General features: G+C 46.1%; 4 non-coding genes across 4 annotated transcripts; all 4 read right to left on the reverse strand.

Moving 5' to 3' along the window:
* Positions 1-220: 220 nt before the first annotated feature.
* On the reverse strand, positions 221-293 carry TRNAM-CAU (transfer RNA methionine (anticodon CAU)). Its single transcript has one exon. It is a non-coding gene; the product is annotated as a tRNA-Met (tRNA).
* Positions 294-7416: 7123 nt separating this feature from the next.
* TRNAM-CAU (transfer RNA methionine (anticodon CAU)) lies at positions 7417-7489 on the reverse strand. The gene has a single exon. It is a non-coding gene; the product is annotated as a tRNA-Met (tRNA).
* A 7125-nt stretch (positions 7490-14614) lies between these two features.
* On the reverse strand, positions 14615-14687 carry TRNAM-CAU (transfer RNA methionine (anticodon CAU)). The gene has a single exon. It is a non-coding gene; the product is annotated as a tRNA-Met (tRNA).
* Positions 14688-21812: 7125 nt separating this feature from the next.
* Positions 21813-21885, reverse strand: TRNAM-CAU (transfer RNA methionine (anticodon CAU)). The gene has a single exon. It is a non-coding gene; the product is annotated as a tRNA-Met (tRNA).
* Positions 21886-24788: the final 2903 nt, after the last annotated feature.

Genomic DNA, 24788 nt, shown 5'->3' on the forward strand with positions numbered 1-24788 from the left:
TGGTAATCCCGCGTTCCTTTGAGATTAATCGAAAACCAGGCCACTGTTACTGCAATTAATGTGATTTATTAATGGATGACTTGATTTATGAATGGATGAATTGGAGTGAGAATGTGCAGTGATTTCATGGATCTGCACAACAGCCGAAGGAGAATAATATTTAAAAGTAAAGGTTGAAAAGGCCCGAAGCAGTTAATTCTAATGAATAGTCAAAAGTAAATGCCCTCTGTGAGGCTCGAACTCACGACCTTCAGAATATGAGACTGACGCGCTGCCTACTGCGCTAAGAAGGCACTGTCGTTCTGTACCTCAACACGGCTTATACCAGAAACCCAGGCCAATTGCATTTATGTATATTGGCTTCCATGCTGTCACTGCTATCATTACATTCAAACTCTCCTTAAGACTACCAATAATAGTTTTCAGATTCGATTTTGTTCTGCATATGCTAATGATTCTGCATCTAAAACTTGCCACAATACTACAGAATCGGATAAAAAAAAACAATGTTGAAAAGTAGAACACCTGCTGAGCTCATTTCACCCATAAACATTTTTACTGAAGGTGATTTCCCTTGCAGAAAAAGTCGTCTACAACCAGAGAGGGTGAGGGGAGTTAGTCATGCTGATCGAATTTCACCGCTAGACGGCGCAGAAAGTTGTCAACAGTGAAGGAAATGTGATGTATACTAGAATGGCCTGCATCCCTTGCGGTATAGATCCAGGGATGGAGCCAGCCTCCATTTTCTGGTGGGATGCTGGAGGGAAGGTTTGCCTGCTGATCAGCTTCCTGCATGACCACGAGAGTGCGTAAAAGCTGTCATATAGCAGTCAGGCTCGGACTGGGACAAGAAAGACGGCCGGGCACCTAAAAGAAAAGTGGCCAGTCCTTCGCCTCAAAAAGAGGGGCCCTCAAACCAGCATCCGTGAATCACGTCAATTCACAACATTGCATGCACCGGTAAGATAACCAAATGGGCGACTACACCTGCTGCAGAAATCTGTGGAGGCATGTTATGGTATCAGGTGTGACCTGCCTTACAGAGGCAGCTCACATCCTGTAAGCTGGTCTTGAGTACCTGGCACACACTGCCAACAACTCCCACACTTTGTTGGGGCCACCTGTTACCGCTGGCGATACCACAACTCTCTGAACTTGCAGGGCATAGCTCCTGCAAGAACACGTTATGCTCGAGGCCACGCACCGGTATGATAATCCAGTGGGTGAACACACCTGCCGCAGGAATCTGTTGAATTAGGTTGTGTGTCGCACAGGCATCACCCGGCATTACAGAAGAATCACAGATACACCCCACGTTGTGAATGCGAGTACCTGGGCTGGCCCACGCTGCCTCAATCTACCACTCTCCATTGGTGCCACTGCGGACCCCAAGCCAATCCGACAACTCACCCCTGCAAGAACAGGCTATGCATGAAAAGGAGTGGATTAATGCATGTGCTGTACAATTCTGGGGACTGTGATGTGTGCAGTGGTGGAAGTGGAAATACGAAACTAGTGGTACTCTGGCTGCATCCAAAAAGGAGGGAGTGGGATGGCCAAACAGCTGTTGGAGGGGGGTGGGTGGAATGGACTAGGAGGATCACAAACTTTGGCTGAACGCTAAGCGCCACTCTTCAAATTTGATCACATACCTTCCAAGCTTGACTGGGTACAAATAGTTTGGATTTCAAGGCCTTCAGTAATAATGTCTTATAGAGTTTACTTACAAAAAACAGAAATGGCATAATCGAGCCACATGACAACATGTAAATCCGTATAGCAACATGTTAAGCCAAAAGAATATTTTGTGGCTTTAATTTTCACATCCTGAATAGTAAGCTATACGTCCCAGAAGGTGAGATAATGGCAACCTGAAAAATCTATATAAACACACTGTACTTTCAGTGATTTAACACATGCAACAAAATAAGTTGTGCAATAAACACTGATATGGAGATTCATTGTCACAAAATTCCAGCTGGCCCAACTTCCTCCTGCCCATCCATCCATCCATGGATCCATTACTATATACACCAACCTATGCCGTCCATCCATCCATTCATCTATCCATTGGTCAAGGCACTCTGTAGCGCATAAAGGAATTCAGGTGGGAATTCATGAACCTTGAAGAGGGTTTTTCTTTTAAACAGGTGCTTTTTGGTTGGTGAAGCTCTGTTGCTGGCACACAGATAGCTGCATCATAAGAGCAGCAGAGTAAATATGTAAACTTTGTGTCTCAATGATGCTTCTGTGCTTTGCTCTGTTAAGCGAGTCCACTTAAAAAAGGCACATAATTAGGATAATACATTAATGCACTTTCTGGCTCCATATTTACAGTCTCGTTCACAGGACTGAGCAAAATTTGCAGTGAACTGCATGTGCCTGCAGTTTCTGGGGCATTTCCACGTAAAGCGCACTCACATGCTGAGCGGCAATAGACAGGGACTCTATGCCTGCAAAGTTCCCATTGCCATCAACTCTCAGATCCTCCAGCACACGGCTGGCCCTTACAGCAGTAGTGGTGGAAGAAGGGTGCATCAAACTGGCTGTGCTAGGTCAAAACTGTGTGGAGTGTGCTCGGCGTTGAATGAACGAGCCACGTTTCAAGAGACCTAAAACTGAACAGATCTAATCTTTTGCCCTGCATTTCCAAGCACTAATTCAACTTATTTTTTCATCAGAAGCATACACATTGAACCACCATTCTCCAATCTGTCTACCTGCCCCAGGCTAACCACAAGGTACTCTCCCCAGAGAACCGGACCTGATGCATCAGCAGATTAATAATTGCTGGAATGCCTCATCTGCTCGTTGTCCATGAAAGCGATGTTGAAAAAATTTGATTAGTGACATAAAGCAACTACTTTTGGTGCATATTTCAAGATATCAGTCATCAGGTGGAGCGTGCTGTGTTGCTGACCTGCACCAACCATAAAGAAGATCACTGCAGGTAAAAGGGGAGTTTAGAAATAAAAAAAATATTTGTATGCATATGCAGTGTGTATGTGCGTCGCAAATTGATACCAGCACAGGGTGGGTTAGTCTCTCCAAAACATCTCTGCAGTCATGGACCTCGTCTCGGCCGATTTAAATGAACATAAAACACGCAGAATGTGTGGAGGCATGTAGTCCGTTTACACGCACTTCCATGTACTGCACGATCCTACAGAGAGAGAGTTACAGAAATGGGCAGGGCCAGCCGCACAATGGAACTTAATTGTTTGAAAAAGAAACTAAACTCGGAGCATGATTTCCTGAACTATACAGAATGGAACAGACAGTTGTGTTAGATCAAACAAATCATTGAACTCTGCCATGCGTACACTTTAGCGTATTCACTGTTAGAAATGTAAAAGATAAGGGAATGGGATCTTAGGGCACATATTTCTTTAAGATATATAGATTGTTACTGGCACATTTCACTCTGTCAAAAAGGATGTTTTCATGATGTCATGTTCCATTGAAGTATGTGTACATTGGGCAGTTTACCCGCTGGGTATGTCATTTCAGTTATACACACTCTGCTATCTGGTGCTGGGAATTATTTTCTTGTTCATTCAGTTAACTTAATAAAGGTTCATTTTTAACAAATACATATATTTTTAGATTTACTGGTAGCACTAGGAATACTAGTAACAAAAGAATAAAAGTACAAAGCAAGCAAAACTGCAAAATAAACGGTGTGCTCTTAGCGGCATGCCTACAGTGACTTCTAAATGAAGCAATGCTTCAACGGGTCTATGGCATGGATGGCTGCTCTGCTTTCTTTCTCCTTTTGACCTTCAGCACATCTATCCTTTTCAAGAAGTAGCCGGGTCCTTTCTATTCATTTTAAAGAGGTTTCAGACGGCAGCAGCTTCAGGGCAATCACTAGTTAATTTAAGTTGCTTAACAGCAGGGGTCTTTGCATGGAGTGGATGGGCCTCGAGTACTGGGCTTGCAGACGGTCTACAAGCCCAGTCCAGTCCTCCAGAGTAAAAAAAGCTATAAAGGGTAGATGACCTGGCCGGGCACTGGCCCCTTTATTTTATGTTTTTATCTTTACTTACTATTTGTGATCACGTCGGCCCACGTGCATGCACAAATAATGTCTTCTGCTGTCCACCTCGGCTGGGTTGCAGAGCTGGGTTGAGCTAGGCGGAGCCTTCTGTTGGCCTGCTGTAGCTCCGGATAGAGGCCTTGTCGCTGTTGTTACACTTGCAAGTTGCATGTGCTTTGCTTTGCAATAGCCAGAGGGCCAGAGGCCTGCAGGCTGCTACTCCATGTCAAAAATTCCTTCCTTGTTTACCAAATGTGCGGGGGGCTGTCGTGGTGAGTGACCGACCGCACCCAGACCCAGCAGCACAATACACCATGCACATGCGGTCCGCTCACGTGATTGACTGCCAAGCCAGCCCAAGCCACATTGCAGCAGCAGGCCCCTGGCAGTTGCCTGGTCGCTGCCCCGACGCTCACAGCGAAGAGGACTATACACTAGGCAGGTCACCCCGCGCACCACCCTAACCCAAAACAAACATGCACACAACACAGGACAGGAACCGCCCATATCAGAAGGCGAGCTCTCAGCTCTCTCCCTCCCAACCCCCAGGACAATTTGTTACAATTTGGTGTGTAACCTGGCACCACACCGGCAGATGGCTGGGGACACACTGCCCATCACGGCCTCAGCTATTGTGTGCATTCATCAAAGCAAAGTTAACACTTACTAAGTGTTAACCTTCTTTGATGGATGCCTTCTGCATTCCATCAGCTGTGCGGCGGCGAGTAACTCAGAGCAATATGTAACATTACCTTGCCTAAAGTAACTTAAGTTACTCAATCGCAAAAATAATGTTATATTCCAAACTGGCCCCAGGGTGGCTTGTAAAACTGGCCCCAGGCCATCCCGAGTCCGAATTGCATTCTGCCGGTGGCAGAACGTCCGATAGGGCAGTCCGCCCCTGACAGCAGTGAAGGAAATGAGATGCAAACTACAGTGCCCTGAATCCCCTGAGGTATAAATACAGGGTTTGAGCAACTCTCAACTTTTGTTTGGGGGGAGGTTGCATTTTGGTGGCTGATGGACAGTTTTGAAAAGTGTGTTACAAGTGGAGCCATGCATGGTCACCCAACGCCTAGTGCCCCTCCAAGTGCCTGCAAGCCCACTATCAATTGTGCCTATGTTTTGTGCACTCTTACCTCGGTAACCCACAGCATACAAACGTGTCTCTCTGCACCCGACTGACATGAGGAAAATATGTGAAGCTTAATGTCAGTGCTGATAAGTTTTCTGTGCTGCGAATCAAACAGGGCAACTTCTCGAGACCAGGCGAGATGACTAAAGTTCCCAGCCTATCAAGCAAACATGCATCGGAGTCTCACCAGAACTGGATGTGTGGCCTGCAGGTTATACAGAGAGGTCTGAAGTCAGTCCATTAACCCATTGGGCACTCTTATCTGGTTTCAAACTGGGGACTTGCACATTTCAAATTCAGAGGAGCGCTTCTGGAAAATTAGGTGTTCTGGAATGCAGGTCGGAATCTGTCAGTGACTGGCCATGCAAATAACTTTCAGGTGTGTCATTTATTCTTTGGAGATGACCCCCACACACCGCTCCCTGCCACTCCTGACCCCAGGGGAGTATACAGCATTGCAAGAGTGGGGGAGCGAGCCACAAAAAAGTCCTGCAACATGTCCCCCAAACACAGCTTGGAAAATCCAGACTAAACTGACATGCAATCGTTTCCGCCGCGCCATTTGATAAACAACGGCGTGTGCGCTGCAGCTAGAACTTTACTTTCTTAAGTCCCTGAGCGCATTCACTAGTCCGATTTCAGAAATTAGTCAAATCATTTCTTTCTGGAGTCGTACACTCTGACCCCGGAAAGAAATGACCTGACTTCTTTCAGAAGTTCAGACTAGTAAATGCGCGCAGGACTGGAGCTGAAGTCAGAGCATGCAACACTGTCTGGTGTCCATGTCCCTCACCGCTCCAGGCTGCATCTGATGCAGCAGCCCAAAACGAGGTGGGACATGGGCACCTATTTGCCGTGTGCTGTTGGTCGAATGGCAAAACCCTCGTTGTTAGGGTGGACAACTTCACAAAATGGTTTCACAGGACACTGTCCTTGCCCTTCCGAACTCCCAAGCATCCACAATCCCATTTGGCGTGTTATGTGCCCCACCGAGACCTATCAAACCTTGGGGATTGTCCCAGGGTCTCTGGGTTTTCATGCTCTTCTCCGAGTACCTGGGGAAGAGCAAGAAATCTCTGGGTTTGTATGGGCCGGCAATAAAATGCAGTGCCTCTCTTCTCTCATATCTCGTCGGTGATCTGAGGATGGCTGTGTGACAAGCAAGGTAAACAACCCCGCTCAGGCAGAAAAGAGCGACCACCGTGGTATTTGAACACTTAACATCTCTTTGTAATCGTCAGTGAATAGTAATGAGGGGACATTAGTTATTTTGTAGCTCAAAGCCCAAAATTAAGTTGCAGAGAGTTATCCAAGTCTTTGCCTGTTTTCAAGGCAAAAACATTTGAACTGTTTCTCATTTTCAGGCCCCTGCCGGCAGTGAATTCACTGTATCACTGGCACCGTTAACAGCGGTGCCAGTGATTCAGTGGTTCTCAATGGGCACTTACCGTGACTGCGCCAGCTGCAATATCCCGGTAATATCGGGATATCGGGCGGTGGAAGCAGTAAGCTGTGTTTGCTGTTGGCGGCTTACCGGCAAACTCGTAAGGAACACCATAGTCTTTCCGATAAAAGACATGCCGCTACTCTGGGCTGGCAAGTACCCGCCCATTTAAAGCACATTAGTACATAATGCCCCGAGAGTAGATGATGCTAGACTTTGGTTTTTGTGTTGTGTTTCAATGTACAGCTCAGATGAAGCAACTGCAGTTGTCTTGTTCTCGGACCCAAAATGGGATGCTTTCTTGAATCTATAGGTTGCCTTGATAACTAACCGGTAGGCTTTCAAAGGCACTGGACCATTCTTATTGACAGGAGTGGATATCAAGAAAATGGCAGACCTGTGTGATTTTGGGAATTCATTTTTTGAAATCTCCTGTCAACCTTCAACGTAATCCGTGATGAGATTCCCCCGGATCCATATATATTGGTTTGAGTGCGGCACCATACGTTGCCTGGATCACATGCTTTTTTACACACGAGCACAAACTATCTTTCTCCTGCACTTTGAATGACATGAGCTGGTAATCCCGCGTTCCTTTGAGATTAATCGAAAACCAGGCCACTGTTACTGCAATTAATGTGATTTATTAATGGATGACTTGATTTATGAATGGATGAATTGGAGTGAGAATGTGCAGTGATTTCATGGATCTGCACAACAGCCGAAGGAGAATAATATTTAAAAGTAAAGGTTGAAAAGGCCCGAAGCAGTTAATTCTAATGAATAGTCAAAAGTAAATGCCCTCTGTGAGGCTCGAACTCACGACCTTCAGATTATGAGACTGACGCGCTGCCTACTGCGCTAAGAAGGCACTGTCGTTCTGTACCTCAACACGGCTTATACCAGAAACCCAGGCCAATTGCATTTATGTATATTGGCTTCCATGCTGTCACTGCTATCATTACATTCAAACTCTCCTTAAGACTACCAATAATAGTTTTCAGATTCGATTTTGTTCTGCATATGCTAATGATTCTGCATCTAAAACTTGCCACAATACTACAGAATCGGATAAAAAAAAACAATGTTGAAAAGTAGAACACCTGCTGAGCTCATTTCACCCATAAACATTTTTACTGAAGGTGATTTCCCTTGCAGATAAAGTCGTCTACAACCAGAGAGGGTGAGGGGAGTTAGTCATGCTGATCGAATTTCACCGCTAGACGGCGCAGAAAGTTGTCAACAGTGAAGGAAATGTGATGTATACTAGAATGGCCTGCATCCCTTGCGGTATAGATCCAGGGATGGAGCCAGCCTCCATTTTCTGGTGGGATGCTGGAGGGAAGGTTTGCCTGCTGATCAGCTTCCTGCATGACCACGAGAGTGCGTAAAAGCTGTCATATAGCAGTCAGGCTCGGACTGGGACAAGAAAGACGGCCGGGCACCTAAAAGAAAAGTGGCCAGTCCTTCGCCTCAAAAAGAGGGGCCCTCAAACCAGCATCCGTGAATCACGTCAATTCACAACATTGCATGCACCGGTAAGATAACCAAATGGGCGACTACACCTGCTGCAGAAATCTGTGGAGGCATGTTATGGTATCAGGTGTGACCTGCCTTACAGAGGCAGCTCACATCCTGTAAGCTGGTCTTGAGTACCTGGCACACACTGCCAACAACTCCCACACTTTGTTGGGGCCACCTGTTACCGCTGGCGATACCACAACTCTCTGAACTTGCAGGGCATAGCTCCTGCAAGAACACGTTATGCTCGAGGCCACGCACCGGTATGATAATCCAGTGGGTGAACACACCTGCCGCAGGAATCTGTTGAATTAGGTTGTGTGTCGCACAGGCATCACCCGGCATTACAGAAGAATCACAGATACACCCCACGTTGTGAATGCGAGTACCTGGGCTGGCCCACGCTGCCTCAATCTACCACTCTCCATTGGTGCCACTGAGGACCCCAAGCCAATCCGACAACTCACCCCTGCAAGAACAGGCTATGCATGAAAAGGAGTGGATTAATGCATGTGCTGTACAATTCTGGGGACTGTGATGTGTGCAGTGGTGGAAGTGGAAATACGAAACTAGTGGTACTCTGGCTGCATCCAAAAAGGAGGGAGTGGGATGGCCAAACAGCTGTTGGAGGGGGGTGGGTGGAATGGACTAGGAGGATCACAAACTTTGGCTGAACGCTAAGCGCCACTCTTCAAATTTGATCACATACCTTCCAAGCTTGACTGGGTACAAATAGTTTGGATTTCAAGGCCTTCAGTAATAATGTCTTATAGAGTTTACTTACAAAAAACAGAAATGGCATAATCGAGCCACATGACAACATGTAAATCCGTATAGCAACATGTTAAGCCAAAAGAATATTTTGTGGCTTTAATTTTCACATCCTGAATAGTAAGCTATACGTCCCAGAAGGTGAGATAATGGCAACCTGAAAAATCTATATAAACACACTGTACTTTCAGTGATTTAACACATGCAACAAAATAAGTTGTGCAATAAACACTGATATGGAGATTCATTGTCACAAAATTCCAGCTGGCCCAACTTCCTCCTGCCCATCCATCCATCCATGGATCCATTACTATATACACCAACCTATGCCGTCCATCCATCCATTCATCTATCCATTGGTCAAGGCACTCTGTAGCGCATAAAGGAATTCAGGTGGGAATTCATGAACCTTGAAGAGGGTTTTTCTTTTAAACAGGTGCTTTTTGGTTGGTGAAGCTCTGTTGCTGGCACACAGATAGCTGCATCATAAGAGCAGCAGAGTAAATATGTAAACTTTGTGTCTCAATGATGCTTCTGTGCTTTGCTCTGTTAAGCGAGTCCACTTAAAAAAGGCACATAATTAGGATAATACATTAATGCACTTTCTGGCTCCATATTTACAGTCTCGTTCACAGGACTGAGCAAAATTTGCAGTGAACTGCATGTGCCTGCAGTTTCTGGGGCATTTCCACGTAAAGCGCACTCACATGCTGAGCGGCAATAGACAGGGACTCTATGCCTGCAAAGTTCCCATTGCCATCAACTCTCAGATCCTCCAGCACACGGCTGGCCCTTACAGCAGTCGTGGTGGAAGAAGGGTGCATCAAACTGGCTGTGCTAGGTCAAAACTGTGTGGAGTGTGCTCGGCGTTGAATGAACGAGCCACGTTTCAAGAGACCTAAAACTGAACAGATCTAATCTTTTGCCCTGCATTTCCAAGCACTAATTCAACTTATTTTTTCATCAGAAGCATACACATTGAACCACCATTCTCCAATCTGTCTACCTGCCCCAGGCTAACCACAAGGTACTCTCCCCAGAGAACCGGACCTGATGCATCAGCAGATTAATAATTGCTGGAATGCCTCATCTGCTCGTTGTCCATGAAAGCGATGTTGAAAAAATTTGATTAGTGACATAAAGCAACTACTTTTGGTGCATATTTCAAGATATCAGTCATCAGGTGGAGCGTGCTGTGTTGCTGACCTGCACCAACCATAAAGAAGATCACTGCAGGTAAAAGGGGAGTTTAGAAATAAAAAAAATATTTGTATGCATATGCAGTGTGTATGTGCGTCGCAAATTGATACCAGCACAGGGTGGTTTAGTCTCTCCAAAACATCTCTGCAGTCATGGACCTCGTCTCGGCCGATTTAAATGAACATAAAACACGCAGAATGTGTGGAGGCATGTAGTCCGTTTACACGCACTTCCATGTACTGCACGATCCTACAGAGAGAGAGTTACAGAAATGGGCAGGGCCAGCCGCACAATGGAACTTAATTGTTTGAAAAAGAAACTAAACTCGGAGCATGATTTCCTGAACTATACAGAATGGAACAGACAGTTGTGTTAGATCAAACAAATCATTGAACTCTGCCATGCGTACACTTTAGCGTATTCACTGTTAGAAATGTAAAAGATAAGGGAATGGGATCTTAGGGCACATATTTCTTTAAGATATATAGATTGTTACTGGGACATTTCACTCTGTCAAAAAGGATGTTTTCATGATGTCATGTTCCATTGAAGTATGTGTACATTGGGCAGTTTACCCGCTGGGTATGTCATTTCAGTTATACACACTCTGCTATCTGGTGCTGGGAATTATTTTCTTGTTCATTCAGTTAACTTAATAAAGGTTCATTTTTAACAAATACATATATTTTTAGATTTACTGGTAGCACTAGGAATACTAGTAACAAAAGAATAAAAGTACAAAGCAAGCAAAACTGCAAAATAAACGGTGTGCTCTTAGCGGCATGCCTACAGTGACTTCTAAATGAAGCAATGCTTCAACGGGTCTATGGCATGGATGGCTGCTCTGCTTTCTTTCTCCTTTTGACCTTCAGCACATCTATCCTTTTCAAGAAGTAGCCGGGTCCTTTCTATTCATTTTAAAGAGGTTTCAGACGGCAGCAGCTTCAGGGCAATCACTAGTTAATTTAAGTTGCTTAACAGCAGGGGTCTTTGCATGGAGTGGATGGGCCTCGAGTACTGGGCTTGCAGACGGTCTACAAGCCCAGTCCAGTCCTCCAGAGTAAAAAAAGCTATAAAGGGTAGATGACCTGGCCGGGCACTGGCCCCTTTATTTTATGTTTTTATCTTTACTTACTATTTGTGATCACGTCGGCCCACGTGCATGCACAAATAATGTCTTCTGCTGTCCACCTCGGCTGGGTTGCAGAGCTGGGTTGAGCTAGGCGGAGCCTTCTGTTGGCCTGCTGTAGCTCCGGATAGAGGCCTTGTCGCTGTTGTTACACTTGCAAGTTGCATGTGCTTTGCTTTGCAATAGCCAGAGGGCCAGAGGCCTGCAGGCTGCTACTCCATGTCAAAAATTCCTTCCTTGTTTACCAAATGTGCGGGGGGCTGTCGTGGTGAGTGACCGACCGCACCCAGACCCAGCAGCACAATACACCATGCACATGCGGTCCGCTCACGTGATTGACTGCCAAGCCAGCCCAAGCCACATTGCAGCAGCAGGCCCCTGGCAGTTGCCTGGTCGCTGCCCCGACGCTCACAGCGAGGAGGACTATACACTAGGCAGGTCACCCCGCGCACCACCCTAACCCAAAACAAACATGCACACAACACAGGACAGGAACCGCCCATATCAGAAGGCGAGCTCTCAGCTCTCTCCCTCCCAACCCCCAGGACAATTTGTTACAATTTGGTGTTTAACCTGGCACCACACCGGCAGATGGCTGGGGACACACACTGCCCATCACGGCCTCAGCTATTGTGTGCATTCATCAAAGCAAAGTTAACACTTACTAAGTGTTAACCTTCTTTGATGGATGCCTTCTGCATTCCATCAGCTGTGCGGCGGCGAGTAACTCAGAGCAATATGTAACATTACCTTGCCTAAAGTAACTTAAGTTACTCAATCGCAAAAATAATGTTATATTCCAAACTGGCCCCAGGGTGGCTTGTAAAACTGGCCCCAGGCCATCCCGAGTCCGAATTGCATTCTGCCGGTGGCAGAACGTCCGATAGGGCAGTCCGCCCCTGACAGCAGTGAAGGAAATGAGATGCAAACTACAGTGCCCTGAATCCCCTGAGGTATAAATACAGGGTTTGAGCAACTCTCAACTTTTGTTTGGGGGGAGGTTGCATTTTGGTGGCTGATGGACAGTTTTGAAAAGTGTGTTACAAGTGGAGCCATGCATGGTCACCCAACGCCTAGTGCCCCTCCAAGTGCCTGCAAGCCCACTATCAATTGTGCCTATGTTTTGTGCACTCTTACCTCGGTAACCCACAGCATACAAACGTGTCTCTCTGCACCCGACTGACATGAGGAAAATATGTGAAGCTTAATGTCAGTGCTGATAAGTTTTCTGTGCTGCGAATCAAACAGGGCAACTTCTCGAGACCAGGCGAGATGACTAAAGTTCCCAGCCTATCAAGCAAACATGCATCGGAGTCTCACCAGAACTGGATGTGTGGCCTGCAGGTTATACAGAGAGGTCTGAAGTCAGTCCATTAACCCATTGGGCACTCTTATCTGGTTTCAAACTGGGGACTTGCACATTTCAAATTCAGAGGAGCGCTTCTGGAAAATTAGGTGTTCTGGAATGCAGGTCGGAATCTGTCAGTGACTGGCCATGCAAATAACTTTCAGGTGTGTCATTTATTCTTTGGAGATGACCCCCACACACCGCTCCCTGCCACTCCTGACCCCAGGGGAGTATACAGCATTGCAAGAGTGGGGGAGCGAACCACAAAAAAGTCCTGCAACATGTCCCCCAAACACAGCTTGGAAAATCCAGACTAAACTGACATGCAATCGTTTCCGCCGCGCCATTTGATAAACAACGGCGTGTGCGCTGCAGCTAGAACTTTACTTTCTTAAGTCCCTGAGCGCATTCACTAGTCCGATTTCAGAAATTAGTCAAATCATTTCTTTCTGGAGTCGTACACTCTGACCCCGGAAAGAAATGACCTGACTTCTTTCAGAAGTTCAGACTAGTAAATGCGCGCAGGACTGGAGCTGAAGTCAGAGCATGCAACACTGTCTGGTGTCCATGTCCCTCACCGCTCCAGGCTGCATCTGATGCAGCAGCCCAAAACGAGGTGGGACATGGGCACCTATTTGCCGTGTGCTGTTGGTCGAATGGCAAAACCCTCGTTGTTAGGGTGGACAACTTCACAAAATGGTTTCACAGGACACTGTCCTTGCCCTTCCGAACTCCCAAGCATCCACAATCCCATTTGGCGTGTTATGTGCCCCACCGAGACCTATCAAACCTTGGGGATTGTCCCAGGGTCTCTGGGTTTTCATGCTCTTCTCCGAGTACCTGGGGAAGAGCAAGAAATCTCTGGGTTTGTATGGGCCGGCAATAAAATGCAGTGCCTCTCTTCTCTCATATCTCGTCGGTGATCTGAGGATGGCTGTGTGACAAGCAAGGTAAACAACCCCGCTCAGGCAGAAAAGAGCGACCACCGTGGTATTTGAACACTTAACATCTCTTTGTAATCGTCAGTGAATAGTAATGAGGGGACATTAGTTATTTTGTAGCTCAAAGCCCAAAATTAAGTTGCAGAGAGTTATCCAAGTCTTTGGCTGTTTTCAAGGCAAAAACATTTGAACTGTTTCTCATTTTCAGGCCCCTGCCGGCAGTGAATTCACTGTATCACTGGCACCGTTAACAGCGGTGCCAGTGATTCAGTGGTTCTCAATGGGCACTTACCGTGACTGCGCCAGCTGCAATATCCCGGTAATATCGGGATATCGGGCGGTGGAAGCAGTAAGCTGTGTTTGCTGTTGGCGGCTTACCGGCAAACTCGTAAGGAACACCATAGTCTTTCCGATAAAAGACATGCCGCTACTCTGGGCTGGCAAGTACCCGCCCATTTAAAGCACATTAGTACATAATGCCCCGAGAGTAGATGATGCTAGACTTTGGTTTTTGTGTTGTGTTTCAATGTACAGCTCAGATGAAGCAACTGCAGTTGTCTTGTTCTCGGACCCAAAATGGGATGCTTTCTTGAATCTATAGGTTGCCTTGATAACTAACAGGTAGGCTTTCAAAGGCACTGGACCATTCTTATTGACAGGAGTGGATATCAAGAAAATGGCAGACCTGTGTGATTTTGGGAATTCATTTTTTGAAATCTCCTGTCAACCTTCAACGTAATCCGTGATGAGATTCCCCCGGATCCATATATATTGGTTTGAGTGCGGCACCATACGTTGCCTGGATCACATGCTTTTTTACACACGAGCACAAACTATCTTTCTCCTGCACTTTGAATGACATGAGCTGGTAATCCCGCGTTCCTTTGAGATTAATCGAAAACCAGGCCACTGTTACTGCAATTAATGTGATTTATTAATGGATGACTTGATTTATGAATGGATGAATTGGAGTGAGAATGTGCAGTGATTTCATGGATCTGCACAACAGCCGAAGGAGAATAATATTTAAAAGTAAAGGTTGAAAAGGCCCGAAGCAGTTAATTCTAATGAATAGTCAAAAGTAAATGCCCTCTGTGAGGCTCGAACTCACGACCTTCAGATTATGAGACTGACGCGCTGCCTACTGCGCTAAGAAGGCACTGTCGTTCTGTACCTCAACACGGCTTATACCAGAAACCCAGGCCAATTGCATTTATGTATATTGGCTTCCATGCTGTCACTGCTATCATTACATTCAAACTCTCCTTAAGACTACCAATAATAGTTTTCAGATTCGATTTTGTTCTGCATATGCTAATGATTCTGCATCTAAAACTTGCCACAATACTACAGAATCGGATAAAAAAAAACAATGTTGAAAAGTAGAACACCTGCTGAGCTCATTTCACCCATAAACATTTTTACTGAAGGTGATTTCCCTTGCAGAAAAAGTCGTCTACAACCAGAGAGGGTGAGGGGAGTTAGTCATGCTGATCGAATTTCACCGCTAGACGGCGCAGAAAGTTGTCAACAGTGAAAGAAATGTGATGTATACTAGAATGGCCTGCATCCCTTGCGGTATAGATCCAGGGATGGAGCCAGCCTCCATTTTCTGGTGGGATGCTGGAGGGAAGGTTTGCCTGCTGATCAGCTTCCTGCATGACCACGAGAGTGCGTAAAAGCTGTCATATAGCAGTCAGGCTCGGACTGGGACAAGAAAGACGGCCGGGCACCTAAAAGAAAAGTGGCCAGTCCTTCGCCTCAAAAAGAGGGGCCCTCAAACCAGCATCCGTGAATCACGTCAATTCACAACATTGCATGCACCGGTAAGATAACCAAATGGGCGACTACACCTGCTGCAGAAATCTGTGGAGGCATGTTATGGTATCAGGTGTGACCTGCCTTACAGAGGCAGCTCACATCCTGTAAGCTGGTCTTGAGTACCTGGCACACACTGCCAACAACTCCCACACTTTGTTGGGGCCACCTGTTACCGCTGGCGATACCACAACTCTCTGAACTTGCAGGGCATAGCTCCTGCAAGAACACGTTATGCTCGAGGCCACGCACCGGTATGATAATCCAGTGGGTGAACACACCTGCCGCAGGAATCTGTTGAATTAGGTTGTGTGTCGCACAGGCATCACCCGGCATTACAGAAGAATCACAGATACACCCCACGTTGTGAATGCGAGTACCTGGGCTGGCCCACGCTGCCTCAATCTACCACTCTCCATTGGTGCCACTGCGGACCCCAAGCCAATCCGACAACTCACCCCTGCAAGAACAGGCTATGCATGAAAAGGAGTGGATTAATGCATGTGCTGTACAATTCTGGGGACTGTGATGTGTGCAGTGGTGGAAGTGGAAATACGAAACTAGTGGTACTCTGGCTGCATCCAAAAAGGAGGGAGTGGGATGGCCAAACAGCTGTTGGAGGGGGGTGGGTGGAATGGACTAGGAGGATCACAAACTTTGGCTGAACGCTAAGCGCCACTCTTCAAATTTGATCACATACCTTCCAAGCTTGACTGGGTACAAATAGTTTGGATTTCAAGGCCTTCAGTAATAATGTCTTATAGAGTTTACTTACAAAAAACAGAAATGGCATAATCGAGCCACATGACAACATGTAAATCCGTATAGCAACATGTTAAGCCAAAAGAATATTTTGTGGCTTTAATTTTCACATCCTGAATAGTAAGCTATACGTCCCAGAAGGTGAGATAATGGCAACCTGAAAAATCTATATAAACACACTGTACTTTCAGTGATTTAACACATGCAACAAAATAAGTTGTGCAATAAACACTGATATGGAGATTCATTGTCACAAAATTCCAGCTGGCCCAACTTCCTCCTGCCCATCCATCCATCCATGGATCCATTACTATATACACCAACCTATGCCGTCCATCCATCCATTCATCTATCCATTGGTCAAGGCACTCTGTAGCGCATAAAGGAATTCAGGTGGGAATTCATGAACCTTGAAGAGGGTTTTTCTTTTAAACAGGTGCTTTTTGGTTGGTGAAGCTCTGTTGCTGGCACACAGATAGCTGCATCATAAGAGCAGCAGAGTAAATATGTAAACTTTGTGTCTCAATGATGCTTCTGTGCTTTGCTCTGTTAAGCGAGTCCACTTAAAAAAGGCACATAATTAGGATAATACATTAATGCACTTTCTGGCTCCATATTTACAGTCTCGTTCACAGGACTGAGCAAAATTTGCAGTGAACTGCATGTGCCTGCAGTTTCTGGGGCATTTCCACGTAAAGCGCACTCACATGCTGAGCGGCAATAGACAGGGACTCTATGCCTGCAAAGTTCCCATTGCCATCAACTCTCAGATCCTCCAGCACACGGCTGGCCCTTACAGCAGTAGTGGTGGAAGAAGGGTGCATCAAACTGGCTGTGCTAGGTCAAAACTGTGTGGAGTGTGCTCGGCGTTGAATGAACGAGCCACGTTTCAAGAGACCTAAAACTGAACAGATCTAATCTTTTGCCCTGCATTTCCAAGCACTAATTCAACTTATTTTTTCATCAGAAGCATACACATTGAACCACCATTCTCCAATCTGTCTACCTGCCCCAGGCTAACCACAAGGTACTCTCCCCAGAGAACCGGACCTGATGCATCAGCAGATTAATAATTGCTGGAATGCCTCATCTGCTCGTTGTCCATGAAAGCGATGTTGAAAAAATTTGATTAGTGACATAAAGCAACTACTTTTGGTGCATATTTCAAGATATCAGTCATCAGGTGGAGCGTGCTGTGTTGCTGACCTGCACCAACCATAAAGAAGATCACTGCAGGTAAAAGGGGAGTTTAGAAATAAAAAAAATATTTGTATGCATATGCAGTGTGTATGTGCGTCGCAAATTGATACCAGCACAGGGTGGGTTAGTCTCTCCAAAACATCTCTGCAGTCATGGACCTCGTCTCGGCCGATTTAAATGAACATAAAACACGCAGAATGTGTGGAGGCATGTAGTCCGTTTACACGCACTTCCATGTACTGCACGATCCTACAGAGAGAGAGTTACAGAAATGGGCAGGGCCAGCCGCACAATGGAACTTAATTGTTTGAAAAAGAAACTAAACTCGGAGCATGATTTCCTGAACTATACAGAATGGAACAGACAGTTGTGTTAGATCAAACAAATCATTGAACTCTGCCATGCGTACACTTTAGCGTATTCACTGTTAGAAATGTAAAAGATAAGGGAATGGGATCTTAGGGCACATATTTCTTTAAGATATATAGATTGTTACTGGGACATTTCACTCTGTCAAAAAGGATGTTTTCATGATGTCATGTTCCATTGAAGTATGTGTACATTGGGCAGTTTACCCGCTGGGTATGTCATTTCAGTTATACACACTCTGCTATCTGGTGCTGGGAATTATTTTCTTGTTCATTCAGTTAACTTAATAAAGGTTCATTTTTAACAAATACATATATTTTTAGATTTACTGGTAGCACTAGGAATACTAGTAACAAAAGAATAAAAGTACAAAGCAAGCAAAACTGCAAAATAAACGGTGTGCTCTTAGCGGCATGCCTACAGTGACTTCTAAATGAAGCAATGCTTCAACGGGTCTATGGCATGGATGGCTGCTCTGCTTTCTTTCTCCTTTTGACCTTCAGCACATCTATCCTTTTCAAGAAGTAGCCGGGTCCTTTCTATTCATTTTAAAGAGGTTTCAGACGGCAGCAGCTTCAGGGCAATCACTAGTTAATTTAAGTTGCTTAACAGCAGGGGTCTTTGCATGGAGTGGATGGGCCTCGAGTACTGGGCTTGCAGACGGTCTACAAGCCCAGTCCAGTCCTCCAGAGTAAAAAAAGCTATAAAGGGTAGATGACCTGGCCGGGCACTGGCCCCTTTATTTTATGTTTTTATCTTTACTTACTATTTGTGATCACGTCGGCCCACGTGCATGCACAAATAATGTCTTCTGCTGTCCACCTCGGCTGGGTTGCAGAGCTGGGTTGAGCTAGGCGGAGCCTTCTGTTGGCCTGCTGTAGCTCCGGATAGAGGCCTTGTCGCTGTTGTTACACTTGCAAGTTGCATGTGCTTTGCTTTGCAATAGCCAGAGGGCCAGAGGCCTGCAGGCTGCTACTCCATGTCAAAAATTCCTTCCTTGTTTACCAAATGTGCGGGGGGCTGTCGTGGTGAGTGACCGACCGCACCCAGACCCAGCAGCACAATACACCATGCACATGCGGTCCGCTCACGTGATTGACTGCCAAGCCAGCCCAAGCCACATTGCAGCAGCAGGCCCCTGGCAGTTGCCTGGTCGCTGCCCCGACGCTCACAGCGAGGAGGACTATACACTAGGCAGGTCACCCCGCGCACCACCCTAACCCAAAACAAACATGCACACAACACAGGACAGGAACCGCCCATATCAGAAGGCGAGCTCTCAGCTCTCTCCCTCCCAACCCCCAGGACAATTTGTTACAATTTGGTGTTTAACCTGGCACCACACCGGCAGATGGCTGGGGACACACACTGCCCATCACGGCCTCAGCTATTGTGTGCATTCATCTAGGCAAAGTTAACACTTACTAAGTGTTAACCTTCTTTGATGGATGCCTTCTGCATTCCATCAGCTGTGCGGCGGCGAGTAACTCAGAGCAATATGTAACATTACCTTGCCTAAAGTAACTTAAGTTACTCAATCGCAAAAATAATGTTATATTCCAAACTGGCCCCAGGGTGGCTTGTAAAACTGGCCCCAGGCCATCCCGAGTCCGAATTGCATTCTGCCGGTGGCAGAACGTCCGATAGGGCAGTCCGCCCCTGACAGCAGTGAAGGAAATGAGATGCAAACTACAGTGCCCTGAATCCCCTGAGGTATAAATACAGGGTTTGAGCAACTCTCAACTTTTGTTTGGGGGGAGGTTGCATTTTGGTGGCTGATGGACAGTTTTGAAAAGTGTGTTACAAGTGGAGCCATGCATGGTCACCCAACGCCTAGTGCCCCTCCAAGTGCCTGCAAGCCCACTATCAATTGTGCCTATGTTTTGTGCACTCTTACCTCGGTAACCCACAGCATACAAACGTGTCTCTCTGCACCCGACTGACATGAGGAAAATATGTGAAGCTTAATGTCAGTGCTGATAAGTTTTCTGTGCTGCGAATCAAACAGGGCAACTTCTCGAGACCAGGCGAGATGACTAAAGTTCCCAGCCTATCAAGCAAACATGCATCGGAGTCTCACCAGAACTGGATGTGTGGCCTGCAGGTTATACAGAGAGGTCTGAAGTCAGTCCATTAACCCATTGGGCACTCTTATCTGGTTTCAAACTGGGGACTTGCACATTTCAAATTCAGAGGAGCGCTTCTGGAAAATTAGGTGTTCTGGAATGCAGGTCGGAATCTGTCAGTGACTGGCCATGCAAATAACTTTCAGGTGTGTCATTTATTCTTTGGAGATGACCCCCACACACCGCTCCCTGCCACTCCTGACCCCAGGGGAGTATACAGCATTGCAAGAGTGGGGGAGCGAGCCACAAAAAAGTCCTGCAACATGTCCCCCAAACACAGCTTGGAAAATCCAGACTAAACTGACATGCAATCGTTTCCGCCGCGCCATTTGATAAACAACGGCGTGTGCGCTGCAGCTAGAACTTTACTTTCTTAAGTCCCTGAGCGCATTCACTAGTCCGATTTCAGAAATTAGTCAAATCATTTCTTTCTGGAGTCGTACACTCTGACCCCGGAAAGAAATGACCTGACTTCTTTCAGAAGTTCAGACTAGTAAATGCGCGCAGGACTGGAGCTGAAGTCAGAGCATGCAACACTGTCTGGTGTCCATGTCCCTCACCGCTCCAGGCTGCATCTGATGCAGCAGCCCAAAACGAGGTGGGACATGGGCACCTATTTGCCGTGTGCTGTTGGTCGAATGGCAAAACCCTCGTTGTTAGGGTGGACAACTTCACAAAATGGTTTCACAGGACACTGTCCTTGCCCTTCCGAACTCCCAAGCATCCACAATCCCATTTGGCGTGTTATGTGCCCCACCGAGACCTATCAAACCTTGGGGATTGTCCCAGGGTCTCTGGGTTTTCATGCTCTTCTCCGAGTACCTGGGGAAGAGCAAGAAATCTCTGGGTTTGTATGGGCCGGCAATAAAATGCAGTGCCTCTCTTCTCTCATATCTCGTCGGTGATCTGAGGATGGCTGTGTGACAAGCAAGGTAAACAACCCCGCTCAGGCAGAAAAGAGCGACCACCGTGGTATTTGAACACTTAACATCTCTTTGTAATCGTCAGTGAATAGTAATGAGGGGACATTAGTTATTTTGTAGCTCAAAGCCCAAAATTAAGTTGCAGAGAGTTATCCAAGTCTTTGCCTGTTTTCAAGGCAAAAACATTTGAACTGTTTCTCATTTTCAGGCCCCTGCCGGCAGTGAATTCACTGTATCACTGGCACCGTTAACAGCGGTGCCAGTGATTCAGTGGTTCTCAATGGGCACTTACCGTGACTGCGCCAGCTGCAATATCCCGGTAATATCGGGATATCGGGCGGTGGAAGCAGTAAGCTGTGTTTGCTGTTGGCGGCTTACCGGCAAACTCGTAAGGAACACCATAGTCTTTCCGATAAAAGACATGCCGCTACTCTGGGCTGGCAAGTACCCGCCCATTTAAAGCACATTAGTACATAATGCCCCGAGAGTAGATGATGCTAGACTTTGGTTTTTGTGTTGTGTTTCAATGTACAGCTCAGATGAAGCAACTGCAGTTGTCTTGTTCTCGGACCCAAAATGGGATGCTTTCTTGAATCTATAGGTTGCCTTGATAACTAACCGGTAGGCTTTCAAAGGCACTGGACCATTCTTATTGACAGGAGTGGATATCAAGAAAATGGCAGACCTGTGTGATTTTGGGAATTCATTTTTTGAAATCTCCTGTCAACCTTCAACGTAATCCGTGATGAGATTCCCCCGGATCCATATATATTGGTTTGAGTGCGGCACCATACGTTGCCTGGATCACATGCTTTTTTACACACGAGCACAAACTATCTTTCTCCTGCACTTTGAATGACATGAGCTGGTAATCCCGCGTTCCTTTGAGATTAATCGAAAACCAGGCCACTGTTACTGCAATTAATGTGATTTATTAATGGATGACTTGATTTATGAATGGATGAATTGGAGTGAGAATGTGCAGTGATTTCATGGATCTGCACAACAGCCGAAGGAGAATAATATTTAAAAGTAAAGGTTGAAAAGGCCCGAAGCAGTTAATTCTAATGAATAGTCAAAAGTAAATGCCCTCTGTGAGGCTCGAACTCACGACCTTCAGATTATGAGACTGACGCGCTGCCTACTGCGCTAAGAAGGCACTGTCGTTCTGTACCTCAACACGGCTTATACCAGAAACCCAGGCCAATTGCATTTATGTATATTGGCTTCCATGCTGTCACTGCTATCATTACATTCAAACTCTCCTTAAGACTACCAATAATAGTTTTCAGATTCGATTTTGTTCTGCATATGCTAATGATTCTGCATCTAAAACTTGCCACAATACTACAGAATCGGATAAAAAAAAACAATGTTGAAAAGTAGAACACCTGCTGAGCTCATTTCACCCATAAACATTTTTACTGAAGGTGATTTCCCTTGCAGATAAAGTCGTCTACAACCAGAGAGGGTGAGCGGAGTTAGTCATGCTGATCGAATTTCACCGCTAGACGGCGCAGAAAGTTGTCAACAGTGAAGGAAATGTGATGTATACTAGAATGGCCTGCATCCCTTGCGGTATAGATCCAGGGATGGAGCCAGCCTCCATTTTCTGGTGGGATGCTGGAGGGAAGGTTTGCCTGCTGATCAGCTTCCTGCATGACCACGAGAGTGCGTAAAAGCTGTCATATAGCAGTCAGGCTCGGACTGGGACAAGAAAGACGGCCGGGCACCTAAAAGAAAAGTGGCCAGTCCTTCGCCTCAAAAAGAGGGGCCCTCAAACCAGCATCCGTGAATCACGTCAATTCACAACATTGCATGCACCGGTAAGATAACCAAATGGGCGACTACACCTGCTGCAGAAATCTGTGGAGGCATGTTATGGTATCAGGTGTGACCTGCCTTACAGAGGCAGCTCACATCCTGTAAGCTGGTCTTGAGTACCTGGCACACACTGCCAACAACTCCCACACTTTTTTGGGGCCACCTGTTACCGCTGGCGATACCACAACTCTCTGAACTTGCAGGGCATAGCTCCTGCAAGAACACGTTATGCTCGAGGCCACGCACCGGTATGATAATCCAGTGGGTGAACACACCTGCCGCAGGAATCTGTTGAATTAGGTTGTGTGTCGCACAGGCATCACCCGGCATTACAGAAGAATCACAGATACACCCCACGTTGTGAATGCGAGTACCTGGGCTGGCCCACGCTGCCTCAATCTACCACTCTCCATTGGTGCCACTGAGGACCCCAAGCCAATCCGACAACTCACCCCTGCAAGAACAGGCTATGCATGAAAAGGAGTGGATTAATGCATGTGCTGTACAATTCTGGGGACTGTGATGTGTGCAGTGGTGGAAGTGGAAATACGAAACTAGTGGTACTCTGGCTGCATCCAAAAAGGAGGGAGTGGGATGGCCAAACAGCTGTTGGAGGGGGGTGGGTGGAATGGACTAGGAGGATCACAAACTTTGGCTGAACGCTAAGCGCCACTCTTCAAATTTGATCACATACCTTCCAAGCTTGACTGGGTACAAATAGTTTGGATTTCAAGGCCTTCAGTAATAATGTCTTATAGAGTTTACTTACAAAAAACAGAAATGGCATAATCGAGCCACATGACAACATGTAAATCCGTATAGCAACATGTTAAGCCAAAAGAATATTTTGTGGCTTTAATTTTCACATCCTGAATAGTAAGCTATACGTCCCAGAAGGTGAGATAATGGCAACCTGAAAAATCTATATAAACACACTGTACTTTCAGTGATTTAACACATGCAACAAAATAAGTTGTGCAATAAACACTGATATGGAGATTCATTGTCACAAAATTCCAGCTGGCCCAACTTCCTCCTGCCCATCCATCCATCCATGGATCCATTACTATATACACCAACCTATGCCGTCCATCCATCCATTCATCTATCCATTGGTCAAGGCACTCTGTAGCGCATAAAGGAATTCAGGTGGGAATTCATGAACCTTGAAGAGGGTTTTTCTTTTAAACAGGTGCTTTTTGGTTGGTGAAGCTCTGTTGCTGGCACACAGATAGCTGCATCATAAGAGCAGCAGAGTAAATATGTAAACTTTGTGTCTCAATGATGCTTCTGTGCTTTGCTCTGTTAAGCGAGTCCACTTAAAAAAGGCACATAATTAGGATAATACATTAATGCACTTTCTGGCTCCATATTTACAGTCTCGTTCACAGGACTGAGCAAAATTTGCAGTGAACTGCATGTGCCTGCAGTTTCTGGGGCATTTCCACGTAAAGCGCACTCACATGCTGAGCGGCAATAGACAGGGACTCTATGCCTGCAAAGTTTCCATTGCCATCAACTCTCAGATCCTCCAGCACACGGCTGGCCCTTACAGCAGTAGTGGTGGAAGAAGGGTGCATCAAACTGGCTGTGCTAGGTCAAAACTGTGTGGAGTGTGCTCGGCGTTGAATGAACGAGCCACGTTTCAAGAGACCTAAAACTGAACAGATCTAATCTTTTGCCCTGCATTTCCAAGCACTAATTCAACTTATTTTTTCATCAGAAGCATACACATTGAACCACCATTCTCCAATCTGTCTACCTGCCCCAGGCTAACCACAAGGTACTCTCCCCAGAGAACCGGACCTGATGCATCAGCAGATTAATAATTGCTGGAATGCCTCATCTGCTCGTTGTCCATGAAAGCGATGTTGAAAAAATTTGATTAGTGACATAAAGCAACTACTTTTGGTGCATATTTCAAGATATCAGTCATCAGGTGGAGCGTGCTGTGTTGCTGACCTGCACCAACCATAAAGAAGATCACTGCAGGTAAAAGGGAAGTTTAGAAATAAAAAAAATATTTGTATGCATATGCAGTGTGTATGTGCGTCGCAAATTGATACCAGCACAGGGTGGGTTAGTCTCTCCAAAACATCTCTGCAGTCATGGACCTCGTCTCGGCCGATTTAAATGAACATAAAACACGCAGAATGTGTGGAGGCATGTAGTCCGTTTACACGCACTTCCATGTACTGCACGATCCTACAGAGAGAGAGTTACAGAAATGGGCAGGGC

Source organism: Ambystoma mexicanum (genome assembly GCF_040938575.1).
Source record: "Ambystoma mexicanum isolate Mex_15411 chromosome 12 unlocalized genomic scaffold, UKY_AmexF1_1 Mex_chr12_unloc.2, whole genome shotgun sequence".
NCBI lineage: Eukaryota > Metazoa > Chordata > Amphibia > Caudata > Ambystomatidae > Ambystoma > Ambystoma mexicanum.